The sequence below is a fragment of the Lissotriton helveticus genome, chromosome 2_1 (assembly GCF_964261635.1).
Source record: "Lissotriton helveticus chromosome 2_1, aLisHel1.1, whole genome shotgun sequence".
NCBI classification, from domain to species: Eukaryota; Metazoa; Chordata; class Amphibia; order Caudata; family Salamandridae; genus Lissotriton; species Lissotriton helveticus.
In genome coordinates this window covers 1,456,667,980-1,456,691,875 of record NC_136059.1, presented here as the reverse complement: position 1 = coordinate 1,456,691,875, position 23,896 = coordinate 1,456,667,980, and positions in this window count along the sequence as shown.

Here is a 23,896-nt window from a genome sequence, read left to right as displayed (position 1 = left end):
GCGGTGGCGTAAAAACTGAACCACGAAGCGCCATATTTTCAAAGTGATGCATCTAGTCAGATGAGTCACTTCGTAAACCCCTGCGCTACATTATACCTGCGAGGTATAATGTATGCAGGGTGGGCTTTCCGATGCAGGAAAGCCACGTAGAAGTGACGAAGTGAAATCTATGAGATTTCACTGCGACACTTCGACAGCCTCAATGCGTCAAAACCTCACATCTTCTTAAAGCAGGCATAAGGTGTGACGCAGTGGCTTTCACATGGGGATAGTCCCATGAAAAATTACACATTGCTGAAGTTACGTCTGTTTTCAGACACACTCCAGCAATGCGCCATTTTTGCACATAAACATACGTCTGAATTACTGACATATCCATAAATCCTTGCAACATGAAGCTCCGTACAGTAAATATGGCGTGTCCATGGTGAAGCAAGAGTGGCGTAATTAAAAACGTTTGCATTGCTGTTTTACAGCATTGATGCAGCACTTCTCATAAATGAGGTCCTTAGAGTGTAAGAGAAGGCAGTTTTCCAATGACAGAGCCTCCGGCTAAGCAAACGCTAGCCTAAAGTAGTGGCAAAGTGGGTTGGTCCTTTGATGTCATTCCCAGCAGTTTTTTTTCATGCCCAGGACTGGTATATACCCAGTGGTGGTCCCAAGCATTAAATATGCTCAAGTGTGATATGTACCCTGAAAGAAACCACTGTTGTGCCAAACACCGCATGTACACCGGATGCAAACACCGTGGTTACAGTTAGCCACCTCTGCCTACAGAAGGTGAGAAAAGTCCATTTTTTTAGCCCTTGATATTACCTGGGCTAAGCCATACATAATTCCCTCAAAGGGGTTAATTCAAAATCCATTTGCCAACTGTTTGCAAACAACATAACAAGTCCCCAGATCCCTTCATACATTGACTGTTTATTTCACAAAGCACGTTTTTTCTGCAAAGGGGCAGGATCTGCTCAGAAGTTTTAGCAGTGATGATCCCACCTTTCTGACTGGGACTCTGGCATGGGCCTTCTTGATGGCCCTTCTCCTGGACCAGGAGAAATCATCTCTGTTTAACATCTGCTGGTGTCTAAATAGATGGCAATTCACACCCTCTGGCAATCCTCTGGGACACTTCCCAGTTGCAAGACCCTTTGTTTTTTCTGGGGATGTCAACCCCCCCCCTGTGTTACCAGAGGTTGATGCTTTTGGCCCGGAACCTTTTTAAATAATAGGAAGTTTTGGGTAATCTCCTCAGCCTCTCCCCAAGCGGTCACCATGGTACCCCCATATCCAAGTCACTCTCCAAGGGGTTCATTCAAATGGGAATGGGAATTTTTTCCCTGGGTACCAGTTTTGACCCACTCTGGATATTCCACTTGCAGTTCCCTTTGTCCCTCCCCTCATGCAGCATGGAAATTCTGTTTTTGCATGGCGTCTGTGTGCTCAGCCACCTGGTGTTTGTTCGAGTGCCACCCCTGATGGTGTGGGATTGTGTCAACAATCTGACTAACCATACAATCCACACTTGGCTCATGGTCACGTGTTGGGTCCTGTCTATACTCTCTCAAAAAGCAGTGAATGGCCTCTCCAGATTCCGGTTGTGGCCTGGGCTATGCAAATTACTTTCCACTGGATACGCATGAACTGTTTGGTTTTGCTACGGCTTGGGGCCACGTGGGTGTGATAATCTGGTGTTTCATGCGTAGCAATCGAAAATTGTCTGTAATCTTTTGCCCCTGGAGTGGGGGCAGATTGTCTATCCAGATCTTACAGATTAGCCCATGAGTTGAAATAATATTTTCAGACTTCTGAATTACTTCACTGGCAGAGGGGATGGGCACAATGTCCACTTCAGAGTGATTGTCAGTAACCATGAGCATGTAGCGTCTATCAGATATGCTTTCAAAATTGGTGATTGCCGGGACCCAGGAAAACAAGGGAACTTCTTCTGTAATGAAGGGTGCGCAATGTTTGGGCTCCCTGTGGCCTGCAAATCTCACCGTTTCGAACAGCCCTGACTCGAGGTCCATTTGTGAGAACCAACATGTCTCATTGATCTCACTCACATGAATGTTTACTGTCTAGGATATGTGCTTCTCCCATTTGATAGTCACATTTTGGAGGTGCATATCAATGCAGTCTCACCTTCCTTGGTTGCTTAGGTTTGCAGGTTGCAATTATGGGGGAAACCCAAAGGTGAATAATTCTTTCCATTTTACAATATTTGTTTCTTCTAGCTTTTGAAACTTTTTTTCCAACTTAGTCCATGAAGTGGAGTCATGCAACCTTTCCTTTCTGGCAGCCAATTCCTTGGAGTACGTCATGGAGTTCTGCCAGCAAGCATTCCAACCCAACTGGGGGGTCTCTGTTGCTTTGGAGTGCCTGGGACTGGTTGACATTACCTGGACTTGTCCTGGTGGCTTCTGGCAGTGTCTGTATAAGCTTCTGCACAGTGAAAATATGCAGGCTCCAGCGTGCTGGTGTGGTCTTTCCAAAGGTCACAGGCAGCTAATTTTGGGCCTGATGTGTTGCAGGGATTCTGCTCCTACACAGAACTGTGCACAGAGACCCAGGACCTTAGTGAATTGTGGTGGACCAAAAAACTCTCCTCAGTACCTAGAAACCCTAACCGACTAGCATCGGTGTCACATTAGCTCTTTGTCCTATAGCAAATTAACCAATGATTAGACAACCCAGAACATGTGACTTAGGTTATACTCAGGAATGGTGGGAAGCAAGAACACTCTTTCGTTATGCTCTCATACCAGTCCACAACAGGAGTAAAAAAGAGACACGGGAAAGGTTCAAATATTTATTATAACGGCATGCTCTAAGATGCATTATCTTTGCTAACATAAGCAGACATATGATTAGAAATAATATGATCATCAGTGTTACAACTCCATAAAACCCAAAAGGAGAAATCATATTACAATGATGGTGAAAACAGGTCTTATAGTGCTTAGTATATCACCCTCTCTAGCTAGGAACTATGGTTTATAAAATATAGAAGGTCTCTTGGGCTTGTGTGGGGGACCCCATACCTCTAAGATCAGCAGGAATGAATCACATCAGGATCTTCAAAAGCTCTCTGTCTTTCTGGAAATGGAATTATTCCAAGTGCCCAAAATCATGCCTACAGTGCAATATTAAAGGCGCCAAAATCTCTGTTGGCTTGCAGCTGCATGTATGTTATGTCTAAAACGTGAGCCGATCAGCCCGAACAACAGCTACCTTGTTATGATAACCTTGGAGGCTTTAGCACTCACTGTGCATACTGAGGTCGCGATGTAAGTCTAGGGATGCCAAAAACAAGCCTTTCTCATGTGAAGAAATTCACGCAGCCTAACTTACAACAACAGCTATATGCAGTGTCATGTGCAAAAAGCAGCAAAAGGTAAAATGGCGTTTAAACTTCTAATAAGCCTATGCTAACATAGCAATGTGCGCAACAAGGCCCAGCCCTCATTACACCCTCCCTTGATAAGAGAACGCACAAGAAGTGGGGGCAATTTTCAGAACGCAGAGTTCATGTTCGAATGAGACAGAATCAAGTTCAAAATTTCGCCAAACTGGATAATTGGGAGTAAATTCTGAATTAGTAACCAAAACAAATTAAAAGCCCAACAGGGGTATATAGTGTCAAACACATATAGGGGCCGATTAGGATGGCGGACGGAAATGGGTACTGTCCGCCATGGTGGGGGAAATTTTACTCCCGGCTGCGCCGCGGAGAAACCGCGGTTGGGATTAGGATATTCATGTCACGAAACTCCGACCGCGGCGGACGGATCACAACCAACACCGTCCGCGGTGGACGGAACACAACCAAGTCCGTCCGCGGCGGACGGAGTCCAATGAACAACCACTGCCGCGGACGGAAATGACCGCGGAAAATAAAACATGTACCGCCATCCCTGAGAATACTCCGCGGCCGCAATTAGGATAAATCCGCCCGTACAACGGAACTCACAGCCATCCACGTCCGCGGCGGAAACAATGCAACGAGAACCACAGCATCAGGGCGGAAGGCCAACACGCACAACATCCCTAGCGCCTAACAAATGTATGAAAGTGCACCGCAAGTCATAAGCAAACATACGAACATTGACAAGGCCCCCCCCCCCAGCCCAAGCCACCATGACACGTCCCAATTATCCAATAATGCACACAAGTCAACACGCCCACCTACCACCTGACTCGCAACAACCATTGAGACACGACTACAAAAAGACACCCCCACACAACCACAATCCCTTGCACCACAGCATTGCTGCCAGCAAGAGGGCCATTCGAGACACTGCTAACTCACATAAAATCACATAGAAGACACCCACCCACCACCCTACCACACAAACACCCACCACACAAATCCTACACATCACACACCACACACCTGCACCTCCCAACTCACTCAACTCACACACTGAGCACCACACACCATGGCACCCAAAAAAAACCCAAATTCACGGAGACAGAGTTGCGGGTAATGGTAGATGAAATTATCCGTGTGGAGCCCAACATCTTCGGGGCCCAAGTCCAGCAGACTACCGTGGCGCAAAAGAACCACATGTGGGACAGGATCGTCACTCGTGTGAATGCGTCGGGGACTGTGCCGAGGACCAAGCACGACATTCAGAGGCGGTGGCATGACCTTAAGACCAGGGTCAAGGGCATCCGAGCGAAAAACCACGCCAGAGCCAATCTTACTGGCGGTGGCACACCCCCGGAGCCCATACCCTACACCGATTGGGAGGAGAAGGTGCTGGTGATACTACACCCAGAGAGCCTAGACGGCCTTGACAAAGGAGAAGAGACTGGTGAGTACAAACCAAGCACCACGATCAGCACGACATGGTCAGGCTCACACAACTGAGATTAAACATCCCCCACGCCCCAAACCATGCACGTCGGACACCAACACACTAACATGTCCATGGCTCCCAACAGGCCCCCATGTGCACGGGGAGGGTGGTGGTGGTGGAGGGTGGGGTGTGTGAGAGGCCCAAACTACAACTCCCAACAGGCCCCCATGTGCACGGGGAGGGTGGTGGTGGTGGAGGGTGGGGTGTGTGAGAGGCCCAAACTACAACTCCCAACAGGCCCCCATGTGCACGGGGAGGGTGGTGGTGGTGGAGGGTGGGGTGTGTGAGAGGCCCAAACTACAACTCCCAACAGGCCCCCATGTGCACGGGGAGGGTGGTGGTGGTGGAGGGTGGGGTGTGTGAGAGGCCCAAACTACAACTCCCAACAGACCCCCATGTGCACGGGGAGGGTGGTGGTGGTGGAGGGTGGGGTGTGTGAGAGGCCCAAACTACAACTCCCAACAGGCCCCCATGTGCACGGGGAGGGTGGTGGTGGTGGAGGGTGGGGTGTGTGAGAGGCCCAAACTACAACTCCCAACAGGCCCCCATGTGCACGGGGAGGGTGGTGGTGGTGGAGGGTGGGGTGTGTGAGAGGCCCAAACTACAACTCCCAACAGGCCCCCATGTGCACGGGGAGGGTGGTGGTGGTGGTGGAGGGTGGGGTGTGTGCGACAGGAAACAGAAATGTCTACAAATCAATGTAACCACGTACTGTCCACATTACTGACCAGCTCGATCTTGTCCCTCAGGTGATCGTCAACTGACTGGGGAAAGCAGTACCCGGCCGCCAGCCTCGCCTCCCACACCTACAGGACTCTCTGCCGACGACGACACAGGCAGCTCCGGGGCGGAGGATGGAGCGGGACCAAGCACGCAGCCAGGGCCATCTGGCTCACAGGGACTCCCGGGACCGACCAACGTCGCATGTGTGACTCCCGCAGCACCCGTCTCTGTGATCTGCACAGTCCCCACCACCACCAGTACCACCAGTACCACCAGTACCACCAGTACCACCACTACCACCAGCACCACGACTCCTGCCGGTGCCACCCAGCATGACCCAGCGCGCAACGCTGGTCCAACGGCCCCACACACAAGCAGGGTGAGTGGGCCACAAACACAGGCAACGGGACAACTGCCAATCAGGCGACCCACACACCGCCGGTCAGAGGAGGGACAGCTACCCGAGCCAGTGGCACAGTCCCTACAAGCTCTTGCCAGGTACCAGGCCTCATACGACCGGTCCCAGGCAAACGCTGATCGTGTTCACCAGGACTCAGTGGACAACACCAACAGCCTGCGCGAGATCTCTGGCATCCTTGGCCAGATGTTGGTGATCATGGGCCAGCAGGCAACGATGTGGAGGGAATGGGTTGCCCGGAACAACCCCCCCCCTCCACCATGTGTGTCAGCGCCACCGCCACCGTCACCTCCGCCTCCCCCGTCACCTCCGCCTCCGCCTCCACCGCCGCCACCACCACCTGAGCCCCTGGCGACGGATGTGGCCCATCACCAACCTGCCCTCCCAGCTGCCTCTGTACCACCTCCGAGACGGAGGGGGCGGCCGAGGCAGGAAGTTGCTGAGAGCAGTGTTGGAGCGCCAGGCACACGCTCCAAGAGGGGACGACCTTGACAATGCCACTGCCTGTGCCAGACATTCACCCTGCAAACCATCCTGTCCCACATAGACAATCATTGCCACTGGTCTGCTGGACTAGCCTGACACCCCCCAATGTGGTGTCAGCACGGACATTTCATCTGCCATTACCTTCAACTCCAACTCCCTCCCCCCCACTTACTTGTAAATATTCACCAGCACAAAAGCACAACCTGTCAATAAATTGCATTTACTCACACAATGATGTTTTGCCTCCATGTTTATTCACATGATTGCCATCAGATACAGATGTAAACAGGTACAGGGATCATAGTCGCACATGATCATGGCGCTGCGGGAGTGACCTAGAGAAAACCAGAGACAGCAAACACACGTCAGTAAAGAGATTCACACACATCACAACACAATGCACAGCAACATTACACAAACGACAACCATCACACAAGCATGGGATGGGAGCACACACATCATGGACACTCCTATGTCCAAAGACATGAAGACACACATGTGCAACCATCACAAACCACACCCAGCTGATTAACCCCATATCCACACAACACCAGAAAACATACATGAGGCATTGTCATCCGCCACTAGAGGTAGATACTCACATTCAAGGGAAGTAGCGATCAATGAGCTGGCGCCTCTGGTCCACACCTTCCTCCTCACCACTATCCTCATCAGTCGACATGGGTGGGATGGGAGGCCGAGGAACTCCTTCGTCTTCAGGGTCCAACAGCAGTTCAATGTTATTGCGTACTGCCAGGTTGTGGAGCATGCAGCAGGCAATCACGATCTTGCATACTTTTCCTGGTGAGTAAGGCAGGGCCCCTCCGGTCTTATCGAGGCACCGAAACCTAGACTTGAGCAGTCCAAAGGTACGTTCGATGACTCTCCGTGTCCTTCCATGTGCCTCATTGTACCGCATTTCACCCGCCGTCCTCGGATTACGTAGGGGACTGAGGAGCCAGGGCCGGTTTGGGTAAGCCGAGTCGCCTATGTAGGGGGATGACAGAGACAAACATCAGAACAAGATATGGTGGGTACCCCATGCAACACAGAGATCACAAGAGTCCCCACTGCACACTCACCAACAAGCCACGCTTGACCGGGTGGCAGATTTGCCATGAGTCGTGGGACATTGCTGGTTCGCATGATGTGGGCGTCATGTGCGGATCCAGGAAATCTTGCACACACATGGGAGATGATGTTGCTCGCCAGGCACACCACCTGCACGTTCAGCGAATGAAAGTGTTTGCGATTCCTGAACACTTGTTCGCGTGCCCGTGGTGGAATGAGCGCGATGTGCGTGCCATCAATTGAGCCCACAACGTGAGGTATGTGGCCCAGTGCATAGAAACCAGCTTTGACAGCTGGCAACTCTTCCGGACGTGGGAAATGTATGTACTCATCCTTGTACAGCATCATAGCTGTTAACACATCCCGAAGAACCGTGCTGAACATTGCCTGTGACATACCCCCGGCACCTCCAACTGTATACTGAAATGTGCCAGTAGCGAAGAAATGTAGTACCGCCATGACCTTTGCAGTGGGTGTAAACGAGCCAGGATACGTTCTACGTGGCTGCAGATGAGGAGACAATTGAGCCACAAGCTCCAGCAACCGACGTCGATCCAGCCTGAATTTCCGAATCACCTCCTCGTCTACCATATCCTCCAGCTGAGTGTATGGGCGATGCACATTTGGAGCCCTCCTGTGTGGGAGAGAGATGTAACTTAGGTCAACGTACAAACGACGCATACGTGTACAACTCCATCACATGTGTACCTTACTGACAAAACTCCAGTCGTCACCCTAATGTATCGTAGACACATCACAGACACTCATGCAACTGCATGCACACAAACGATAAGTTTACACACGCCATGTCATCAAGCACAAATGCCACCACCAATGATGATGTGCATACGGTAATGACATGCATGGTGACAGAACGTATAAATCACATACACGGAATGCATGTGTACCACCACCACTGTAGTCACCTCGACACAACAAGAAACTGACAACAGATGCATTAATTGGCCACACAGCCGTGATGTACTGTGTAGTTGTGAAGATGTAACAACGTCTGTTGGGTCAAACCCGACGTCAACACGTACGAATGCACATCTGTTGGCCATTGTGTGCCGACCGATGTCCATTGTATGGACACACATGCTATATTGTATGACATATGACCTTTCACAATCACGCTCACATCCCTCATGACGCAACTGCACACAACACATCACGGTGCAGCGTCTGACAAGATCACATATTTGGCGCCGCCATGGCGGTGCTCAACTTCCGCTACTTCCCAAAGGCCGAATGCGGCCTGCGTCCCTCTTCCCATTGGCTGAATGTGCAGGGACCGTCACGGGCACACATCGGCAACCGCACGTGCAAGCTTCAGGCACGGATGCTTCAGTTGCAACAATGTACTATCACTGGCGCCTCCATGGCGGGGCACGTACACAGCGGGGGAGGTGCAGGCCTATACACCCTGCAGATGTACTCAATGGACATGCCAGTTCATGACCCCCCTTACAGTCACCTTGCATCATCCACCGTACACCGGCCGGAGCGGCCGGCCCATGAACAACCGCCGTGCCCGGCCATGAACAACCGCCGTGCCCGGCCATGAACAACCGCCGTGCCCGGCCATGAACAACCGCCGTGCCCGGCCATGAACAACCGCCGGTCCCGGCCATGAACAACCGCCGTGCCCGGCCATGAACAACCGCCGGTCCCGGCCATGAACAACCGCCGTGCCCGGCCATGAACAACCGCCGTGCCCGGCCATGAACAACCGCCGTGCCCGGCCATGAACAACCGCCGTGCCCGGCCATGAACAACCGCCGGTCCCGGCCATGAACAACCGCCGTGCCCGGCCATGAACAACCGCCGTGCCCGGCCATGAACAACCGCCGTGCCCGGCCATGAACAACCGCCGTGCCCGGCCATGAACAACCGCCGTGCCCGGCCATGGCGGTTGTGTTCATGGCCGGGCACGGCGGTTGTTCATGGGCCGGCCGCTCCGGCCGGTGTACGGTGGATGATGCAAGGTGACTGTAAGGGGGGTCATGAACTGGCATGTCCATTGAGTACATCTGCAGGGTGTATAGGCCTGCACCTCCCCCGCTGTGTACGTGCCCCGCCATGGAGGCGCCAGTGATAGTACATTGTTGCAACTGAAGCATCCGTGCCTGAAGCTTGCACGTGCGGTTGCCGATGTGTGCCCGTGACGGTCCCTGCACATGCAGCCAATGGGAAGAGGGACGCTGGCCGCATACGGCCAATCGCAAGTAGCGGAAGCTGTGCACCGCAACAACAGGGCCAGTCATTGGCCCATTTCACGATCACGCTTCCAGGGCTGACCAATTGCTGGCGACGTATGCCACTGACACGTGCTGAGGGCCCTATATATGTGTCTTGGCCAAAATGAAACTTCCTACCCTGGGGACCAGTGCTGCCTGTGACCATCACCTCGACCTGCTGCTGCTGCTGCTGAGCTGACCACCGACTGCTGCCTGTGACCATCACCTCGACCTGCTGCTGCTGCTGCTGAGCTGACCACCGACTGCTGCCTGTGACCATCACCTCGACCTGCTGCTGCTGCTGCTGCTGAGCTGACCACCGACTGCTGCTCTAGTGCCATACTCCGTGATCTTGCCATGTCGAGTGGCAAAGAGATCCGGTCTCGACCCTTCACCGCCGCGGAGCTTGATGTCCTCGTGGATGGTGTACTCCGCAACTATGGACGCCTCTACGGCGCACCGGGACGGGTGGTAAGTGCAGTGTGGGACATGTTGGTGTGCATGAGGGGGCCAAATGATCAGGCCTATTTATATCTTAGCTGTGTAGTGTGGGCTAGACATATGTTCCTGATTGTGCATGGCTGCTGACAGTAACGTCTTGCCCCTATGTGTGTGACAGGCCACCTGTCCACTGACTTAAACCCTTTTGTCTCCCATCATGGTAGGTCAAGCTGCACCTTCGCAAGGACCTGTGGAGGACCATAGCACGGGAAGTACGGGCATTGGGGGTGTGCAACAGACGACATACACACTGCCACAAACGCTGGGACGACATTTCCAGGCTGAGCAAGAATGTAGCGGAAGTAACACTGGGCCTGATTCCAAGGACGCCCCGTCTGGCCCGACGCTCCATGACCCCTCTCATGCACCGTATCATTGCAGTGACGCATCCTGAACTGGCCGAACGTCTGAGTGCCGATCAACAGCAAACTAGCGGTGAGCATACTGTCTGTGTAGGAAACTTGTGAGTGCTATGCATGTATTGGTGCACAGACACACTATTGAGTTCCGTGTTGCGTATGTATGCCTGTGATGGCATTTTGGTCCCATTGGGTGGTACTCATTTGACATCCAGGTCCGCCATGTTGACACGCCACTTGCTTAGTAGTTGAGTGTTAAAGCACATCCCCTAGTGGTCCATGTCCCCATGGCAGAAAATGTGAGGATGACTGGTAGGGGTGGGCCATGTGCAGGATGAGGGCTCATGAACCTTTGTCTGCTATGTGATTTGGCTATCCTGTTCCTTCTGTACGTGAGTGTGCCCATGACTCACACATCTTTTCTGTGCATTTCAGCTTTGACAGAGGACACTCAGCCACAGACGGTGGAGAGTAGCCGAGGAAATGAGTCCGGCTCAGACTTCGCACACACGCAGACTGACACGGAGGAGGCCAGCGCCGGAGAGGGGGACAGGACCGTCCCTGAGGACTCGCATGTGGAGACACCATCGTCCTCCTCGTCGGACACTCTTGGTGAGCCTGCACTGTTGTCACAGACTGGGAGTGGGCACTCATCACCTTCTGTCGGAAGACAGCACACAGGGCCCACACTTCCGCCAACTGCACCATGTATTGTTCGTGGCCGAAGGAGTAGGGGGAGCAGAGTGGCGTTCGGTGCAGGCACCGCTGCCCCTGCCACGGTGAGCCAAAATGCACTGTGTGCTGAGGCCGTTGATCTGCTGCGACAGCTGTGTGTGGGTCAGACCAATATGACAAATGCTTTCCTGGATCATGATAGGAAGTTGGGGCAGGTGGTGGCATTCATGGAAGGGATGCATGGCGATCTTGCAGGTCTACACAGGACAGTGCAGTCATTGGCAAGCAGTGTGTCGTCTGCAATAGTACAGTCGAATGAACAGGGTGCTACTTCTGTTTCCCCATCTACACCGCTGGATGTCTCAGGGGGTAGTGATTATTCAGAGCAGGACTCAAATACAGGTTATTGCACTAGAAGCAGCGTCAGACAGCACGTCAGGGCACGCAGGGCACAGACCCCATCCCCTAGATCAGCTAAATCTGTTCACGTAGACGACGTCAGATGCACTGGAGTACACACACAGGATCCACAAGTGTTGTTGGGGGACATGCCTTCCGGAGCTACACAGGCATTCAACACGAAAGGTACTCCGAAGGCAAGGGATACTCACATGTCCATGGACTGTTCCTTGGACAAGGCCAGTCAGAAGACAAAGGCACCTACTAAGAGCAGGGAGACTCCCAAGAGCAGGCCCACAGCAGAGGTAAGGGACACTCCCAAGGACAGTGAGAAGACTAAGGCACCTACTGAGAGCAGGGAGACTCCCAAGAGCAGGCCCACAGCAGAGGTAAGGGACACTCCCAAGGACAGTGAGAAGACTAAGGCACCTACTGAGAGCAGGGAGACTCCCAAGAGCAGGCCCACAGCAGTGGATAGGAACACTCCCAAGGACAGTGAGAAGACTAAGGCACCTACTAAGAGCAGGGAGACTCCCAAGAGCAGGCCCACAGCAGTGGATAGGAACACTCCCAAGGACAGTGAGAAGACTAAGGCACCTACTAAGAGCAGGGAGACTCCCAAGAGCAGGCCCACAGCAGTGGATAGGAACACTCCCAAGGACAGTGAGAAGACTAAGGCACCTACTAAGAGCAGGGAGACTCCCAAGAGCAGGCCCACAGCAGTGGATAGGAACACTCCCAAGGGCAGGGACACACACAGGGAGCAGGTGTCTGCTGGAGGCAGGTGCACCACAGACGACAAGTCTGCTGGCAGGAACAGGGCGGCGAGCAGGGCACAGGCTACATCCAGAGACAACACTCCACCTAAGGATAAGGCACATCCTACGGACAAGGCATCTAGCATGGACAATGGCGCAATCAAGGACAGGCATACTTCACCCCTGGCTGCACTGAGGCTGATGTTTTCTACTAAACGCCAAACTGATGTCTCCGCGGCGGAGTCCCCCCATACCTCCACTCCCATCCAGGCCAGTCAGAAGAAGAGGAGGGTGTCCCCTGTTGTTGCATCCCCCATTACACATCATTCCGAGTCCAGGCGGCAGGCACAGAGCAAGCGACAAGCAGGCTCCAGCACGTCCCCCGAAACCAGATCCCCGGCAGCAGTTGCTCCACCTATGCTGGGTGGTGATTCTTTGGAGTCCCCACCACTTGGCAGTCCTGTCCTGTCCAGGGTGCACTCACACCTCCCTAAGAAACGCAGACACACACCATTGACACCTGCAAACCCCGATTTGGCTCTAGGTGAGCTATCCCCAGCTCCCAGGCCCACCCTGCCTCCTGGCCCTTACAGCCCTGTGGCTCATCATTTCAGTTGTCCCAGTGGCGCTGGTGCAGTTGACTCTCATGTATCAGATGGTGGCACAGTGTCAGTTGTGCCCTCTCCTGTTGCAGGTCCTGGCAGTATATCTGGGTCTATGGCTCACGTGTCAGTTAGAAGATCTGTGGCTGTGTTGCACACTCCTGTTTCTGGTGCTGGCAGTCTGTCTGGGTCAGTGGCTCACGTGTCAGTGACTACATCTGTGGCTGTGTCTCACACTCCTGTTGCTGGTGCTGCCAGTGTGTCTGGGTCCGTGGCCCATGTGTGTGTCACTCGGGCTGTGGCTGTGTCTCACACTCCTGTTGCTGGTGCTGCCAGTGTGTCTGGGTCCGTGGCCCATGTGTGTGTCACTCGGGCTGTGGCTGTGTCTCACACTCCTGTTGCTGGTGCTGCCAGTGTGTCTGGGTCCGTGGCCCATGTGTGTGTCACTCGGGCTGTGGCTGTGTCTCACACTCCTGTTGCTGGTGCTGCCAGTGTGTCTGGGTCCGTGGCCCATGTGTGTGTCACTCGGGCTGTGGCTGTGTCTCACACTCCTGTTGCTGGTGCTGCCAGTGTGTCCGAGGCAGGTAGTTCACGCAGTCCCCCTGAATCTGTGATGTGAGGTGCTGTACACTTCACTCAAATGTTAATTCACATGGTGTGTCCATTGAGAACTGCGTGGCACTCTTGTGGTCCCTGTGACGGGTTGGTAGGGACGCGTAGTTGTGCTGCCTCTGATGTACCTGCTCTGTAATGCACAATGCCCTGTTGATGCTCTGATACTGCATGCTGCCCTCTCGTTACCTGCCTCTGATGTACCTGCTCTGTAATGCACAATGCCCTGTTGATGCTCTGATACTGCATGCTGCCCTCTCGTTACCTGCCTCTGATGTACCTGCTCTGTAATGCACAATGCCCTGTTGATGCTCTGATACTGCATGCTGCCCTCTCGTTACCTGCCTCTGATGTACCTGCTCTGTAATGCACAATGCCCTGTTGATGCTCTGATACTGCATGCTGCCCTCTCGTTACCTGCCTATGATGTACCTGCTCTGTAATGCACAATGCCCTGTTGATGCTCTGATACTGCATGCTGCCCTCTCGTTACCTGCCTATGATGTACCTGCTCTGTAATGCACAATGCCCTGTTGATGCTCTGATACTGCATGCTGCCCTCTCGTTACCTGCCTCTGATGTACCTGCTCTGTAATGCACAATGCCCTGTTGATGCTCTGATACTGCATACTGCCCCTCTCACGTGCTGCCTCTGATGGGCCTGTTCTGTGCAATGGACTGTTGATGCACTTTGCCCCTCTCACGTGCTGCCTATGATGGGCCTGTTCTGTGCAATGGACTGTTGATGCACTTTGCCCCTCTCACGTGCTGCCTATGATGTACCTGCTCTGTACTCTACAATGCCCTGTTGATGCTCTGATACTGCATGCTGCCCTCTCGTTACCTGCCTCTGATGTACCTGCTCTGTAATGCACAATGCCCTGTTGATGCTCTGATACTGCATGCTGCCCTCTCGTTACCTGCCTCTGATGTACCTGCTCTGTAATGCACAATGCCCTGTTGATGCTCTGATACTGCATGCTGCCCTCTCGTTACCTGCCTCTGATGTACCTGCTCTGTAATGCACAATGCCCTGTTGTTGCTCTGATACTGCATGCTGCCCTCTCGTTGCCTGCTATGTTGTACCTGCTCTGGTGCCCACTTTGCCCATGCTCACGCATACACTGTGATTTGACCCCTATTTTGGACAATAAAGGTAGTCTATCAAGTCTCGTGGTCTGTCGTTGTCATTCCTGCTTGCGTACTGCAAATGTGTATTCGTATATGCTTCTCATCAGTGGTTTCGGTAACATGACACTCCCCCTCCCTACGTCACGTCCCTTGCTGGTATTCCCCTCCAGACAGCCAATGGTTTGTACCTTACCTGCGTCGTCGTCCATAGTAGGCCATGACTAGGACGTGGTGGATCGCGAAGAGCATCGGGAAAGCGTGTAGCGCCGGGTCCATGGTGGTGGTCAGCTTGCGGTGGGTATCTCGGTTGTGTCACCTATGTTCGCTGTGGGGATTCCGCCGTGTTAAGACAGGTTGTTTTTCCGCTGCGTTTTTATGTGTGTTTTCCGCCATCTTGATTTGGGGGACGGTCTTCGACGTCAGTGCGTACGGCGGAGCGTCCGGATGTGTTCCGTCCGCCGCGTGGTCGTGTGTAGTTGGCCGGCGGAGCGTGTTTTTCCGTCGCGGACGGAAATTTGACACGTTTTCCTATCCTGATATGGCGGACGGAGTATCCGCGGCAGGCGGACACGGAAAAGGCTTTTTCCGCCTACTCCAGGGCCGCGGTGGCTCTTCCGTCCGCCATCCTGATCGACCCCATAATGCGTAGAAAGAAATGAAGCAAAAAAATGTATGAGTCTAGTATGTGTAAATGAAGCAGGAAAAAAACTGTCACTTCAATCCAACAGCATATAGGCAAGGTACGTTGCAACCGCCTCCAATAGGAAGTCGTTGTTATCATCAGTGAACATTTCAGCCATCCAATTCAGTAATGGAAAAGAACACATGTGTTCTTCAACAGTCGGAGCCTCTAGCACCATCAGAGGACAACTCGGATGTTCTTCGAGAAAACTGCGTGCTAGAAAGCCACGGGCTGCAGTCCATATATTTCAATTGTCTAGGACTCCATGCGCTGCTGGGCAGGCCATAATCCCGACACCAGAACAGTCTAGTTCATGAGCAACTAAGGGAATCATTAGTAGATCATAATCCGGGTTAGGAGACACCGTGTTGTCGTGTATTTCTATAGGTTCTGAATCGATCCCCCTATTCCTGACCCTATTCTGGTTAAACTAACTATCAAGTTAACTAACAGTCAGCCCATGAGGCAAGAAAACCCCCATGATGCAGATACCGTTATCTGACGCAGTCACACTACGGCACAGGAACGTGTTATCTGATTAGGTCATAACGCTTGAGATCTAATTAGACAAGCGACATTCCTCCAGCCCCTGATAAGGCATACGACGTTCTCATAACAAATCAAACCTATGACAACCTGGATAATCCGTGCGGCCATTGTTTTGATTTCACAGAGAACTTTTGCAAAAGAATGTGCTAACGAGCAAGTCGTATGACATCTTTATTGACGTACCTATGTCCATCCTTACGTCAATCTCGGCACCTTTAAGGTATAAATATTGCCGACCTTGCCCTATGCAAACACACGCGTGGTGACAAGACGGAGCAGCCATACTTGCCGAAGCCGAGAGCAGAAGCAGACCCCGCTGGCAGCAGCCCCGCCTTCCTGACGCGCTGAGAGACGCGCTGCTATCTCATGCCGAGAGACCCAGCACCGGCGCTTCTGGGCAGCCCTCGCAGGCAGCCTGGAATATCGAGAGCAGAGAAAGAGATACCATTCCTCATTCATCCTAAACTTCCAGGTACAGAACTGAATAACCCCTCACAGAGAATTCTTTAGTTATTCACTTGGCAAAAACAAACTTAACTTAAACTGTAACTTTCTATTCCCGCCCACGCATTAGACTTAGGTCAGGTACACGGGGTAGGCGTATTTAGAAACACCAGTTGAGTACGTTTAGTCAAATGTATATGTGTATGTAAATATATTTTAATCATTTTAAACATCATATGGCTCAGAAACCATATCAATGTTTTTACAGTATTATTTTATACTATTGCTTTTAATGTATGCACTTTACTTAACTATAAGTATTGCAATAATATCGATCCATTTCTCTTGTACGAGAAAAGAGACTGATCAATAAATAACACCTTTTATTGAACACGCCCGTCTCTTCCTTTTCTCTACATTCTGATGAGACTAAGAATGCACGTACTGACTGAGTAAAATAATTGCCTTGTGCTCACACGACTCTCGAGATTGACTCTTGATTAGGGGAGAGCAAAGTTGTCATGTTCTATGGTTGTCAGAAACTAAATCCCTTCTTGTCTAATCAGGGAAGTTAATCCTTCCTTGAACATTCGAGAAAGTTTCTAGCGAACTCTGAGCTTAGCTGGCAAACCCAAAAATTAAGTCTAGCATCGACAGTAGTAGACCTAGTTAACGTCTGGCCTAGGCCTTTACTGCTGTAGGTACTATTCCAATGCGCAGAGCCTATTGGGAAGATAGGAACTACACTACATGGCGCCCAACGCGTTTGGAAAGGGCGATAAAACTAACGTAAGACATTTAGAGTAACTCAGTCGTGCTTTCTCACTCAGACCCCTTTTCCCAAATACTCCAAAGACGTCTGGAGTGGGTGAAAGGTAATATCCTCCAAAACCTCGCAGGAGGGAACTCCTATGTATGGTTCTTGGTCAAGTCAACGTTGAAGGATAAACAGTTCCAAAATATTGTACATCTAATCTCTGTTTCCATAAAGAAACCTGATCTGCAAATAAACATAATACCATCCTATCTGTAAAATGGCAGAGAGTGATGACGAAAGAGAGGCAGTTAGATTAGCTACTGAACTCGCAGATGCTGATGCTACCATGCAAGCAGCAGACCCGAATATAACACTCATTCCGGTCATTAAAAGGAGATCTATAACCTTAAAACTTATAGAAAATGGACTGACACCTAGAGGTGGCACAGTCATATTCGTAATCGAGGCACACGAATATCGGCAGACAGAGGTATACTATTCATGGATACATTTTCCAGCAGCAAATGCTGTAACAAAGTACTTCCACTATTACAAAGTAGAGGAACCTCCTGAAACATACACTCCTTTCGAGGAGGTGGAAGTACCACTCAAATTCCAAGAGCATTTGCTCTTATTTGATGGCGCCCTAAAACATAACAATCACATTACAAGGCTCGGTCCTTTAGGAAGACCAGGAGCAACGTGGCCGGTCTTAGCCGGATACACACCACATCCAGATATCGATAGAATGCCTGCAGCAGAGCTGTTAATACAGCTAAAACAATTACTAAAAATTCACAGACAATTAGTTCAGTATGTAATGCGGACTTCAACAATTCAGCCAGCGATTAAACTTCCACAGCTGACCCCTCACCAGGGGAACACAAATAAAATTACACCACAGAACATCCAATCCTGCCTAGGTAAAGTTCCAGCTAAACGGGAACAGATACCATTCTGGTTGGCACAGAAAATCACCCAAATAGAGGCGGTGTTTCCTGACACCACCCCGCTGGAAAAACACAGGATTCTGACTATATGTCTCCCAATGGGAATCGCACCACACATTGAGGACTGTGACACTTGGGGTACAGTCTTTGCTTCCATCTACACAAAAACGCACGGTGTTCCATCCATTTCGGTAATACCAGATGTGCTAAAACAAATTCAAGATGAATACGGTCCAGAACCTGCTTTAACTCTTGGTATGAAATTACTAAAAGACTTCAAGCAGGTCTCGGCTATATTATTAGCCAACATAAAAGGTGAAGCAGCAAACGTGGCGATCCGCCAGAGGTTAAAAGAGACAGATATAGCAGACCAACCAGCTGAAATTGCCAGAATCATAGAAAAATCCTATGAAGAACTAGGCAGAGATAGTCTAGGTGGAATACCAGTAAAACCGCAACTGACTACAAGTCAAGAAAAAATATTTTTTAATAATAATAATTCACCAAAAAAGAACTGGGATGGAAACAAACAATCCAATCCTAAAGAAAAGAAATTCCAGTCCAGAGGAAGGTCTCCGAGGCGAAGAGAGAAATCTCCAAACCAAAGACAGAGGTCACCGCAGAGTGACCCCTCTGGGAATAGATATAACCTTAGAAATAGGGATAATATTAAAAAACCTGATAGATATCAAGACATTGATACACGTCCCTCTCAATCTTTTCAGAATTCCTCGCAGAAATCGGAAAGAAGAGGACGATCAGAAGAGCACGCCAAGTCCAAAGACAAGGAACCTGCTCAGCTAAAAAAGAAATTACAATTTCCAAAAAAGAAGGTAGCCAGTATCAAGGTAGTTAAAAATGCCGAGAATACTGAGGACACAACTGAAAAACGGAGAATGGGCTCAGACAATGCTAGACAGCGCAGCAGAGGTGAGCATAGCTCGCAAAGTCCTTATGAATCATCTGGAGACAGTGGACACGAATGAATACCTTCGAGTGGAAACTGCAGACACCAGAGTTAGCAAGCCCCACAAGATATACGAGATAACATTACGTATAGAGGGAGATAAGACTAGGAAAATAAGGGGACTATTTTGGGATAACCTCTCCAAAGGCTATGACATCCTTCTAGCTGAAAAAGACTGGCCACCAGAGTTTGTCAGGGAGTGCCCTCATGGCGAAGAAGTAATTATGCCTGCCTTCTCGAATCAAATCCCGATTCATAAAAAATACACACTTGCTAGAAAGTGGGCAGTGGCCTTAGCACCTGCTTTATATAAAAATCATGTAGGATGGGATGAGGACTCCCCTCCTCACAAAATCCAGTTAAAATCACAACCTACTGCACAAAGGCAGTACCCAATTAAGCAAGAAGCTAAAAAACAGGTAAATGAAATACTAGATCAGCTAGAATACCAGGGGGTGATTGAAACTTGCACCTCACAAATGAACAATCCTTTGTTTCCGGTCTCCAAACCAGACAATTCATATCGTCTAGTTTTGGATTACCGACACCTTAACACATGTTGCAAAACCTTTGCAGTGCAAAACTCACACAGTGCTGCACTAATGAATAACATAGTGCGCAAAAAATACAAAACAACCTTGGACATCTCCAATGGATTCTTTTGTCAAAACATAGCACCAGAGAGCAGATCTTTAACTGCATTCTCAGTAAATGGCACTCAAAAACAATTCTGTCGGTTAGCCCAGGGGTACAAGAACAGCCCGGGGGTATTCTCAGCGAGAGTAACAGAATTACTACAACTATATGATGATGAAGCGCTATCCTATGTCGATGACATTTACTTAACAGATGATGACTTGGAGACTCACTTGAAAAGGGTGAACACCATAATACTTGGGTTCGCTGCAGAGGGTTACAAATTCAACTTCAAAAAATCCAGAATTGCCCATCTGACGGTCCTATTCTTAGGATATGAGTTATCAAGTGAAGGTAAAAGCCTGGCAGACAATTTCCTAGAGAAATGTGCCGTAATCCAAGCTCCTAAAACACTAAAAAACCTACAGTCAATTCTAGGCTTCCTAAATTTCGGAAGAACATACATTGCAAATTACGCAGAAAGGGTCAAACCACTTTATGATCTAATTAAACCAGACTTTAAAAGATCCAGTTGGACTCAAACACACACAGAAATTTTGAGATCCTTACAAACAGACATGCTAATTAAAACAAAATTAGAAACACGTGATAACACACGCAATCTTGTGATCCGAGTCATCCCAGGGAGATGCGGATTCACATACCTGACTTCTAATGAAGGGGAAAAGGTACCAATTGCATTCAAATCACACTTGTACACAGAAGCTGAACAGAAATTCAGTAATACAGAAAAAATAATTCGTGCAGTTCAAACCGCAATAGCTAGAGAAAAAGACATAGCTGACGGTAGACATATCACAGTCAGAACAGCAGAATCAGCCTTTGAGGCACTAACAACACCGTGTAATTTACCAACAACAACATTGAATCCGGAATGGATACAATGGGTGAATTCAATCACAACGGACAAAGTATACTACTACTTTGATCCAGAACTAGAAGAATTAAAAAATCTAAAATATGAAAAGACGTATCCTCTGCCAATCGACATTCTGCCTCTACGACATTACGCCTGTGTAATCTATACAGACGGACATGCTCAACCCTCCGTTTGGGGAGAACATGCATACAACCCCACATGTGAGATTACAAAAGAAGTGTGGCGCGGAGGTAAACTAAGACCTCTATTAACAAAATCACACTCAGTAGAAACTAATTCAGAACTACAAACTGAAATAATAGCTTTGAAAATGGCGCTAGATAATGCGGATCGCGAATTCCCGACGCTTATAGTGTCAGATTCATATTACTGCGTCAAAGCATATAACAAGGATTTGCAGACATGGATTCAGAACGGTTACAAAGATGACACAGATGCACCAATAAAGCAGAGACTGCTCTGGGAACAAGTAGCTCTTTTGAAAAAAGAACTACCAAAGACTCACGTGACTCACTCACTGAGTCATCAACGTGATGGCGTTCACGTTGTAGGGAATTCATTGGCTGAAACAGCCGCAGCGGCAGCCACTAAATCGGCTCCCGTAGATCGAAAAAAGCGTACATTAAAATACATTGACGGTGAAACAATGCTGGCGGTGAAAACTTCATCAAAAGGCGACTGCTCAGCGTTACCGATCAACTATCCACTCAATTACACATACATAATCGATGCAAACTCCGTCCCTTTTGCTCGAATCCCTGGAGTGGGGGATAGAGTGATTCCAAACATGGACAGGAGAAACTTGTTAATCGCAGACGCACACATGGGCGAGGGTCACAGACACCTTAAATTAAAAGATTCTCCGGAAGAATTACAATCACGGTACTGGTGGCCAGGCATGAGCCTGCACTACACCATGTTTGTAAAAAACTGCCCAAACTGCAACAGAGATCGCAGTGGGGAGAGAAGCAGTTTAATACCTCGTCGTATCAAGGCAGATAATATTACCAGCAAAAAGAATGGCTTGCGATTAACATATACAGGCTAGTTTTCACTTATAATGTAGATCCTCAGCACTCGGCTGACGTCCGGACTGTTATACAAGATTTGCGAGTCTAAATGGCATATACGCTAAGAGCATGCTACGTTCGACCATTGTTTTCACTCAGGCAATCCAGCCTGGGGGGGAAACATGGCCAAATGAGCACAGCCCAGCGGGAATCTTCTCACTTCCTTCCTGAGGGTATGGGATGGTGTAAAGAAAAAACCAAGGCAGAAAGCAATCTATAATAGAAAGGATATTAGGTTCGGGAGCTGGGTGGGTCAAACATCTAATAAGTGTCCAACGTAGTCTAAATAACTTGCCAAGAAATTCTCTGAAGGGATTCAGTCCGTACGAATTATTATTCGGAACTAGGATGTTGATCTCTGACCTTGATAGTCAGACTTCAGTGGTAATAGAAAAAACCTTTGATGTCAAAGACCGTTTGGCTATTTTGCAGGACTTAAACAAAACAAGAAAAGACCTGAGCAACATACAGTTGAAACAACAGCCAACAACCACTGAAGAATCACCACCTGTCCCAGCAAGACCTGTCTGGATTCCAAAAGTCGGGGATCTAGTCAGGGAGAAGATCGCGGTAAAGAAGGAATTTGGGCCTTCTTACAGAAAAGCAGTTCCTGTCTTGTCTGTCAACGGGACAAGATCAGTTGTACTACCGCCACTTGCTGGTAAAAAGGAGAACCGAGTTGTATCCATCGACCTGGTAAAACCACAACATGTGGCCGATAACAAACAGTAGGCCAAGTGGACTCCCAATAAGTAGCAGAACACCAAGGTTTGCTACCAGTACAGAGGTCCTATCAAAGAGGCTCATCACATTCGAAACGCCTACAGAAGAACAACAAGGACTATGCAACAATGCAATAGAACTCAGACCTCTGAAAACCCAAATAAAGACATTTAGCAGAGACACTCCAATCTATACTGAAGTACCAAGTGAAAATGCAAGAAACAAAAATGCTGAACCAATTGGAACAATTGACAGAACTGCATCTGGTTACTTCATCAACTTCGATGATTCCTCTGAAGGTTTCAGCGAACAAAAGACACAGCCATCATCAAAATCCTTTAAAGACAAAGCGAAGGAACTTTTGAAACAACTGAAAGAAACATATCTGGTTTCTCCATGGATTGAATTTTGGGTGGGTTTTGGTGCATTTATCCTCATACTTTGGCTCATCATGGTATTTACTTTGGGACGCTTCATTGAGGGAAAATATGCTAAAATGGACACAGCAAGTCAGAACATCAACTTGGTCCTCAAACCACACACATCTTCGCACGTCGAGAAAAGAGAACTTTCTCCAGAACTTTCTTCAGCCAACTTCACAGCCAATCCGATACCTGGTGGGGTAGCCTGGGACAACACGGACTATGAAATTTATGGTCCGGTCGAGATCCTGAAATATCCACACCAAATCAAGATCTCTTTGAGTGACTTTGCAAAACCAAACTCATTTGCTGATGATTGGGACTTCGAGAGTATTAACAACATGATGTCTGACTTAGTAATGTCTGCTAAATTTACAAAACATGATTATTTGCAAGGTTCTACAAATTATGATAGTATGTATTGCTATAACCATTATGGTAACCATTTTTTGCATAAATCTGCACAACCTAGAAATGTTTTAAATTATAATCAATGGGAACATTGTGCTACGCCTCCAAAAGGAAGCTCTAGAACCGTTTACGACAAATATTCATATTTTTCAGGTTTTAACACAAGTAATGCTGAAACATTTTATTTTAAATTGTCAAACAAGACAGGGATGAAAACCATGATAACCAACACAAAATTGATATATTCAGATTCATTCTTTGAAAAAATGAATACTTTTGGATTTGATTATTGGGACAAAAATGTTGATTTGAAAAGTGTTTGGGGTACAAAAGAATGGCAAGTACAGGGTTTAGAAGCTTTGTTTAGAGCCTGCATGATCCCAGAACAAATGATATTTTTAAATGACACTGTTCAACAAACCACCTGTCTTGGTTTTGCCAAAATCAAAGATTTATATAACCCGTCTATTCCGAAGCCAACAATGTTTAGCAATAGCTCTGATACAGATGAAGAGATAGACGTAAACCATATATTAAACCAAAACAG